The sequence below is a fragment of the Phyllostomus discolor genome, chromosome 10 (genome assembly GCF_004126475.2).
Source record: "Phyllostomus discolor isolate MPI-MPIP mPhyDis1 chromosome 10, mPhyDis1.pri.v3, whole genome shotgun sequence".
NCBI classification, from domain to species: Eukaryota; Metazoa; Chordata; class Mammalia; order Chiroptera; family Phyllostomidae; genus Phyllostomus; species Phyllostomus discolor.
The window spans coordinates 39243479-39252904 of NC_040912.2; the positions used below are offsets into that span (position 1 = coordinate 39243479).

At 36.7% G+C, this 9426-nt stretch overlaps 1 pseudogene; it reads right to left on the bottom strand.

The window, feature by feature from the left end:
• Nucleotides 1-1034: 1034 nt before the first annotated feature.
• LOC114508019 lies at nt 1035-2149 on the bottom strand (annotated as a pseudogene).
• Between the last annotated feature and the right edge of the window lie 7277 nt (nt 2150-9426).

The following is a 9426-nucleotide window of genomic DNA, read 5'->3' on the forward strand; positions in this document are numbered from 1 at the left end:
CTGGCCTGTAAAGTTTATGTTGAGAAATCAGCTGACAGTCTCATGGGAGCTCCCTTGTTGGTAACTAACTTCTCTTCTCTTGCTGCTTTTAAGATTCTCTCTTTGTCTTTAACCTTTGGTATTTTAGTTATGATGTGTTTGTTTGGGGCTCTCTGTGCTTCTTGGACCTCTATGTCTATTTCCTTCACCAGATTATGGAAGTTTTCCATAATTATTATTTTCTTTTTTTTTAGGGTTTTATTTCCTTTTATTTGAAAATATCTGAAATGATTCAAATGAATTGACACTATTGAATAACCACACAGGTCCAGGTATATGATTTCAATAGTTTGATAAGATGATTTAAGTAAGAACATAATTACAAGTTATATTCAAATTTTAAAGAAGTTTATTCATTCACTCATTGACAATCTATTATAAAATTTTCATTCTCTATCATTATTACATGTAGCACAAACCATATTCCTAAAAGGCAAAAATTAAACAGTTAGAGATGACACACTTAAAAGCCAAAGTGAATTTCTTGTTTATAGTATATGAAAATGAGCCCCCCATCTAATAATCCAATTCTTAATGTATTAAGGATTACAGTTTTGCAGTAAGTTCATTACTGACCTGTGTGTTTGGAAGCACAGTACAATTCTGTATACAATGTTCTTAAAATAGTATCACAAACTATAAAAAATCATAGTAACATTAAAAAATATCCTCTATAGCAGGGGTATCAAACTCATTTTCACTAGGGGCCACATCAGCCTTGCAGTTGCCTTCAAAGGACTGAAATAATTTTAGGACAGTATAAATGTAACTAGTTATTAACTGTTAAGGAGTTCAAATTATATTTGGCCCTTTGAAGGCAACCAAACCACAAAGCTGATGTGGCCCCTGGTGAAAATGTGTTTGATGCCCCTGCTCTATAGGGTCACAACATTGATTCAAAAATTCTATCCTGGAAACAATAATCGATAATGCATATTTGTCCCCAAATGTTCTTTTGTTAAAGCGCTTATTCTGTTTAAAGATTATTTTTCATCTTATCTTGCATTGATTATTTTTGGTTTTGCAAGAGTTAAGATGTGAGATTTCAGGTTATTTGACTGAACAAAGCTCCTCTGATGCCTTCAAAGGGACACACTAAACATCTCTCCCCGGTGTGGGTGGGTACATGTGTACACAAATTGTAGTCCAGGAAAAAGCATTTCCCATACCCTTTAAAAACATACCATAAAGGCCTCTCTCTAGTATGGACCATTAAATGTCTTTTTAGTTTTGAGCTCTCAGAAAAAGCTTTTCTACCTTGTGCACACATGTGATTTGGGGACCGTGAGCAAGGAGGAGACACCTTCTCAGGGAATCACTTCAATTGTCTTGTGAATCCATTATGCAGACAAACACTATGAGCATCATATTCTCCACTTTTTTCTTGGATTATTTCTAGCAAATTCTGCACTGTTTAGAATCTAATAAGTTAGTGTTAGGTAACTCTCCTGGAAAAAGTTTCTTGCCTGTCATGTACTCAGAATACTCAACAAGTGATTTTTCTCCAAAGATCTGTTGAGGAAATTCTTGTCTTGCCCCCTTTTTCATATATCGCGAGGAATATTCAAGAAGTGAGTTTGCTGTAAGAACCTGTCAAGAAAGCCCTTGTCCTCATCCTTCTTTCGGGTAGTTGAAGGACTTAAGAAGAATGTCAGCCCTGGCTGGTGTAGCTCAGTGGATTGAGCTTGGGCTGGGAACCAAAGTGTCCCAGGTTCGATTCCCAGCCAGGGTACATGCCTGGGTTGCAGGCCATAACCCCCAGCAACCGCACATTGATGTTTCTCTCTCTCTGTGTCTATCTCCCTCCCTTCCCTCTCTAAAAATAAATAAATAAAATCTTAAAAAAAAAGAATGTCATTTTCCGGGATGGATTCTGAAAACTGAACTTTTATTGTATACTCTGTATAATAGTCAGAGAAGAATGTGTCTTCATCAGCCTGACAGCTAGTCTCCTGATACCCATCTCCATCACAAAAAGTTTGTATTTTGTTGCAAGGTTGCTGCTGGGCTGGCTCTGGCTGGGCTGGATTTGGCTCATTCCCACTGAGGGCTCTTTTACCCAGGCCTCTGTATCCACATGTCTTTGCCCTTTGCTCAGCTGCTGCTCCATGTTGTCCTGATGCTTCCTCCTTGAAGGTTTGCACCAGGATATAGCAACTGCTTCCAGGTAGCAGGGATCTGAGTAAGTCTTCAGTAAACTCCTGCAGACTGTCAGTCTATGAGATCAACACGTCCCAGCACCTCGTACATGTGTTCCCTCATACCTCAGGGCATTCTATTTGCTATTCCATTTTCAAAGGTAAGACAAGGAAGAAATTGCCCACCATCATTTTTTCACATTGTTTTTTTAATTCCTTCCTTGCTTTTTTTCTTCTGGCACTCTCATGATGTAAATGTGGGTATGCTTGAAGTCGTCCCATTAGGCTCCTTATACTATCTACATTTTTTGCTTTATTATTTTATTTTATTTTATTTTGCTTTTATTTTTATTTTCTGTTCTGATTGGGTGTTTTCTGCTTCTGTTTCCTTATCTTCTGAATCTATCATTTGATCCTCTGCTTCATTTACTCCACTGTTGACTCCTTGTAATGTATTCTTTATCTCACTTAGTGAATTCTTCGTTTTTGACTGTTTTAAAAACATTTTTAGTTTCATTGTTATGTTTCCTATCACTTTGTTGAAGTTCTAAGTTCCTCTAGTCTTTTGCTAAGTTCATTGAACATCCTTATAACCATCGTTTTGAGTTCTGCATCTAGTAGATCACTTATGTTCATTTTGTTTAGTTCTTTTCCTGGAGTTTTGTTCTGTTCTTTCACTTCAGACATGTTTCTCTGTCTCCTCTTTGGCAGCCTCCCTGTGTTTGTTTCTATGTGTTAGAAAGAGCTTCTACATCTCCTTGGCTTGGTAGAATGACTTCATGTAGTAGGTGTCTTATAGGGTCCAGTAGCACACCCTCACTGATCACCAAGTTCGGCTGGATTCCCCCTCTCTGCCCACTGTGTAAACTGTGTTGTATTTGAGCCTTGGTTGCTGTTGGCACATCAATGGGAGGAATTTACCCCAGGCAGATCACTTGTGGGGACTGACTGTGACTACAGAATAGGATCTGCTGTACAGGGACCCATCCTATTAAGTAGCATTTACTTCAGCAGGGCTCTGGTGCCCACTGAGTCCGCCCCTTGAATGAGTCACTTGTAGAAGTGGTTGGGTGTGCTTCTACTTAGTCTGAAGCTGTCCACAGGCTGGACTGGCTCTGAGGCTTCCTGGAAGGTGCAGGCCAAGGTCAACCACCACCTGTGTCCTGCCTGAGACCACTTAGCATAAGCTACATTTTGATTTGCAGATGGCTCCTACTTCTGCTGGGCTTGGAGGTGTCCAAAAGAGGTACAGCTGCTAGTGCCAGTCCTGGGGCCACTCAGCAAGTGGTATGGGACACACCAAGGCAATATGCTGCTTGTTTGAGAGATTTCAGGAAAGTCTGAAGCATGAGAGAAGACAGGCTATTCCTATGGAAAAGTCAGTGGAAAGAGCTAGGTGGGCCTGAGAGATGGGTGCGGTGAGGTCTCGGAATCACCAGGGTAGGGTAAAAACTATTAACCAGGTTGATGGAGACTCAGATATGGAACCTGCCTACTGGCCCTGTTGGTGGCGGAGCTCAGAAAAGGAACAATGGCTTCTGCCTACACTTCTGACTGGGAGAAAGGTGCCCCTTCATTTCTTGCCCTGAATGCAGAAAATTTAGTACCTCCCTATATGTCTTTAGTGCTGTTCAATAGCTGCTGCCCCAGCACTGGAGCTCAGAGTGAGTGAGTCTGAGCAAGCCCATGTATGGGCCTTTAAGAGGAACTGCCTGGGACTCCCTAAGCCCTCCATCTCCTGCAGCCACAATCCGCTTGTTTTCCCAGCCAGAGGTTGTGGGGACTTCTCTTCCTGGCAGTGGAACCTCGTGCTGAGGAATGCGTTGAGGGATTGGGCCCCTCACTCCTCAGAGGGGGGCTGCCACTGCTGAGATATCCTTCCCTCTTTTTATCTGCCACATGTGGATGTAAGACCAGCCCTGTCAGCATCTGACACTCCTACCTGTCTCAATGTGGCTTCTGCTTTATATCCTTAGTTGTAGAACTTCTGTTCAGTTAGATTTCAGGTGGTTTTGAATGATGATTGTTCTGTAATTTAGTTGCACGTTTAGTGTAGTTTTGGGAGGATATGAGTACTGCATTTGCCTATGCTGTTATCTTTTCATACTACCTTTATCAAGGATTTGGGCAAGTGATATAATATAGTAAAGGTGGGTGCTTTTGTATTTTATTTTATTATCAAAAATAATATGTAGTAAAGGTATTTTGTTCCCTGTTAACAAGAATATACTACTGAAACTCATAACACACAATGTAGAATAAACAGATATAAAGTGCTTTGTCAATATAAAATTACTTAAAATATTTAATGTATATTTTAGATATACATGTAAGGTATTAATTCAAGTGTCATGTATCAGTAATGGGTTAGTAAAATTACATAAATTAACTGATTCTAACCCTTTAAAAAGCATGTAATAATTTTCCTTACTGACTTTAGACCTCTAAAATTTTACAAAAATGAACCAACAGCAAAGTATTAATACTAAAATCCAGTGACAATAGTATTTTTCTTTAGGTCTAAAGTATTTATAGTACTATATTTATTTAGATCTCTATGTTCTTAGATAACATGTATCCGTATTTTCATTTGTGCCAATTTTTTTTTCTGTACAATTAAAAATTTTCTTCTTTGTTTTCTGTCCCCATGATAATCCCCAGAATTTCTACCTGGATTAAAACCTCCTACAGAAAAATATTTGATTACCTTTGTAACTTCCACAATTCAAATACATGATTGAGTAGAAAATAATAATAGGATACAGCATTCATATAATAATGTACTTATTACAAAGCAGTGGTATGATACAGGATTATAATAACAACATAATTTTAGAAACAATGTATTTCTTGCCTCCTTTTTAAGGTGAGACAATTGAAACCTGCACTCATGTGTGACCCAAGTTCATAGGAATAGTGACAGCTGTATTGGAATCCAGGGCTCACGGTTTCCCCTCAGGAGAGCTCCTTGGGAATATGTTAACCTACCCAAAGGACTGGCAGAGCTGTCTGTCTATAAAAGATCAGTAATGCAATCAATCAACCAATCAATGAACACATGAATACATCTGAAAAATAAACCCCAGGCTCACATTAACAGATTTAATGAAAAAGTGAACTTTCGGTGAGGAAAAATGAAACCAAAAACTGTGTCAACAAAAATTGAGGTCTTATTGAAGTGAATGGCCAATCAAGATTTAGAGATGAAAAGATTCACACCAGAATATGGGATGAATTAGGTTCATTTGTAATGTGTAAGGACTAAGGGTTCTTAAAACATTTTCTCTCTTACCCTCAAGTGTGCAGTGCCATCATTGGGTCCCACCCTGGAATGGCTGCCATTTGTCCTGTCTGTGCAGTTTGAGAAGTGTCTTAAATTATTTTCTCTGAGAAACTCTAATAAAAAGACAAAGACCTATTTCTGAAAATCTGTTAATGTCTAGTTTGGGTCAGTTGGGCTAGGAAGGTACAGATGGTTAGTCCCTCATCGATTATGTTTTGTTGTTTCCTTTGTCACTATTTTAACAGACTTTAAATGGTTTAATTATTTTTCCAGTGTTGCCAATACACCTGTAATTTCTGTCCTTTCCTACCAATTTGACAAGTGATATTTTCTTAAAAATGAGGAAAGAAAACGTGTTTAGAAACTCTTGTTTGCTATACCAAGAAATGACACTAGGTGTCACTAATCACTAGAAAAATTAACCTAAATTTAGAAATAGCCAACATTAATGGAGATTCAGCAAAATAAGAAATATAGTAGGATTGGGTCTCTGGTTGTATGTTTTTTTTCCTTTCTCCTTTTTAATCCTTACCTGAGGATATGCTTATTGCTTTTTAGAAAGAAAGGAAGGGGAAAAGAGAAACGTTGTGAGAGACAAACATCAATTGGTTGTCTCCCATATGTTCTCCAACTGGGGATTGAACCTACAACTTTTTGGTATACAGGACGACGCTCCAACCAACTGAGCCACCTAGGTAGGGCTGTATGTGTTTTTCATTTGCCTTGAGCTTTCCTTTTAGAATTTGGTAGTTTGTATATTAAAAGTTTATTCTAAAATTGGATTTTTTAAAATTAATTTTTCCATTTTCCCTTTTAAAAATATATTGGCAGCATCTTTATTCATAATCTCCCCAAACTGAAATGTTTATATTAGTGATTGTGATAGACATTTCAGTGTACCTTCCAGACACGGTCCACCGATAGCCTGTAAGTTATAGCCCCTTCTGCCTCAGCCGCAGGGAGCAACCTATGTGGACATCACGCTCTTCCCAGGGCAGCCCACTCCTGCTGACTGAGCAAGATGGGGGTATGCACAACTGGGCATTTTGGCTGTACGTGGGACATTTTTCATTTTTAAAATTGAGAATAATTGACATGTAACATTGCATTAGTTATAGGTGTGATGATTTGGTAACAGTATATATGGCAAAATGATAATCACAAGTTTAGTTCCTTTGTGATGAGAATGTTTAAGATCTACTCTCTTAGCAACTTTCAAATATGCAATGTAGTATTGTTAATTATACTCATCATCCCACATGCCACATCTCCAGGACTTATTTATCTTATAACTAGAAGTTTGTGTCTTTTGACCACCTTTACCCATTTTGCTCCCCCACCTGCCACCTCTGGCATCCAATATGTTCTCTATATTTGTGAGATTTTCTTTAAGAATCCACAGATAAGTGAGATGATACAGTAATTGTCTTTCTTATCAGACTTATTTTATTTGGCATAATGCCCTCCAGATCCATTCGTGTTATTACAAATGGCAGAATTTCCTTTTTTATGGCTGAATATTATTCCTTTGTTTGTGTTTGTGTGCATGTGTGTGCGCACACATGGGTATATTACATGTCTTGTCTATTGAAAGTAATTCTGCATTGCACATGGGGGGACAGAGATATCTATTTGAGATAGTGATTTTGTTTCCTTCACATGAATACAGAGATCTGGAATTGCTAGACCCTATAATAGTTCTATTCTTAATTTTTGGAAGATTGTCCATACTGTTTTCCAGTTATTTCACCAATTTACAGGCCCAGCAATATGGTACAAGGGTTTCCTTTTCTCCACATCCTTATCAGCATTTGTTGTTTCTTGTCTTTTTGGTAATAGCCATTCTAATAGGTGTGAGGTGATGGTGCTATCTCATTGTGGTTTTGATTTGTATTTCCCTGATAATTCATGATATTGAGCAACTTTAACATCGTCTGGTCACCTGTATATCTTATCTGAAAAAATGTCTATTCAGAATCTCTGCTCATCTTTAGATCTGTCTTATTGAGTTGTATGTTCTTCATATATTTTAAGTATGAACCCTTATTGAATATGTAACATACAGATATAGTCTACCATTCTGTAGATTGTCTTTCTGTTTTGTTGATGGTTTCCTTTGATGTATAGGAGCTTTTCAGTTTGATGTTGACTTTTGATTTTGTTGTCAAACCCAAAGCCAAGACTAGTGTCAAAGAGATTACCCACTATATTTTCTCCTAGAAATTTTATGGTTTCAAGTCTTATATTAAACTTCAATGAATCCATTTTGAGTTGATTTTTATGTATGGTGCAAGGTAGTAATCCAGTTTCATTCTTTTGCATGTGGCTGTCTAGTTTTCCCAGTGTCATTTATTGAAGACACTTCCCTTCCCTCAATGCATATTCTTGGCTCCTTTGTCATAAATTAATTGACCATACATGTGTGGATTTATTTTAGGGTTCTCTATTCTGTCCCACTGATTTATGTGTCTGTTTTTATGCTAACGCTATAGTGTTTTATTATCATGGCTTTGAAATATATGTTAAAATACGGAAGCAAGGTGCCTTTAGCCTTGTTCTTCATTCTCAAGATTGCTTTGGCTATTCAGGATATTTTGTGATTTAAAAAATTTTAGGATTTTTTTTTATCAATTTCTGTGAAAATTGTCTTTGGAACTTCAATAGGGATTACACTGAATCTGTATATTGCTTTGGGTAGTATGGACTATTTAACAATGTTACTTCTTCAAATCCATGATCACAGACTACCTTTCTATTTATTTGTGTTTTCTTCATTTTTTTGTATGAATGTCTTATAATTTTTAGTGTACAAGTCTTTCACCAACTTCGCTGAATTTATTATTTGGTATTTTGTTCTTTTAATGCTATTGTAAATGGAATTGTTTTTTAAATTTCTCTTTCTGATTGTTATTAGTGTACAGAAGTACAACTCATCTTTATATATTGATTTTGTATCCTGCTATTTTTTTAATTCTTTCAGTAGTTCCAATAGTTTTTTGGTGGAGTCTTTAGGGTTTTTATATATAATATTTTGTCATCTGCAAATACAGACAATTTCACTTGTTTGTTTCTGATTTTATTTCTTTAATTTCTTTTTATTTCTTTAATTGCTCTTCCTAGAGCAATTTTATTTCTTTAATTTCTCTTCCTAGAACAATTGAATAAAAGTGGTAAAAGTGGACATCCCTTGTTTTGTTCTTGATCTGAAAGAAAAAGCTTTCTTTCTTAAGAGAAAATGTTTTTACCATTGAGTATGTTAGCTATGGACTTGGCATATGTGGTTTCTATTCTATTAAGACATATTTCCTCTATACTTACATTGTTAAAAGTTTATCTGAATGAATGTTGAATTTTGTCAAATATTTTCCTGCATCTACTGCATCTATATGCTTTTATCCTTCATTTTGTTAATGTATATAACATTGATTGACTTGAGATGTTAAACTATTCTTGCATCTCTGGAATAAATCCTACTTGATCATGGTTTGCAATACTTTTAATGTATTTTTGAACTCAGTCTGCTAATATTTTGTTGAGAATATTTGCATCTATGTTCATCAGGAATATTGACTAAAATTTTGTTTTCTTGTACTGTCCTTGTCTGATTTTGGTATCAGTTAATACTGGCCTCATGTAAAGACTTCAAACTGTTTTCCCCTCTTCTATTTTATTGGATCAATTTGAGAAGAATTGGTGTTACTTATTTTTAAAATTTTTTTGTTTTTATTTTTTAAATTTATTCTATCATTGTTCAATTATAGTTGTCTGTATTTTCTCCCTACCCCTCCCACCCCCTCCTAACCCACCTCCCTCCCTTACTTCCATCCTCCCCCTTGGTTTTGTCCATGTGTTCTTTATAGTAGTTTCTGAAAACCCTTCTCCCCACTGTCCCCTCCCCACTCCCCTCTGGCTTGTTAGATTGTTCTTAATTTCAATGACTCTGGTTATATTTTGTTTGCTTTTTGC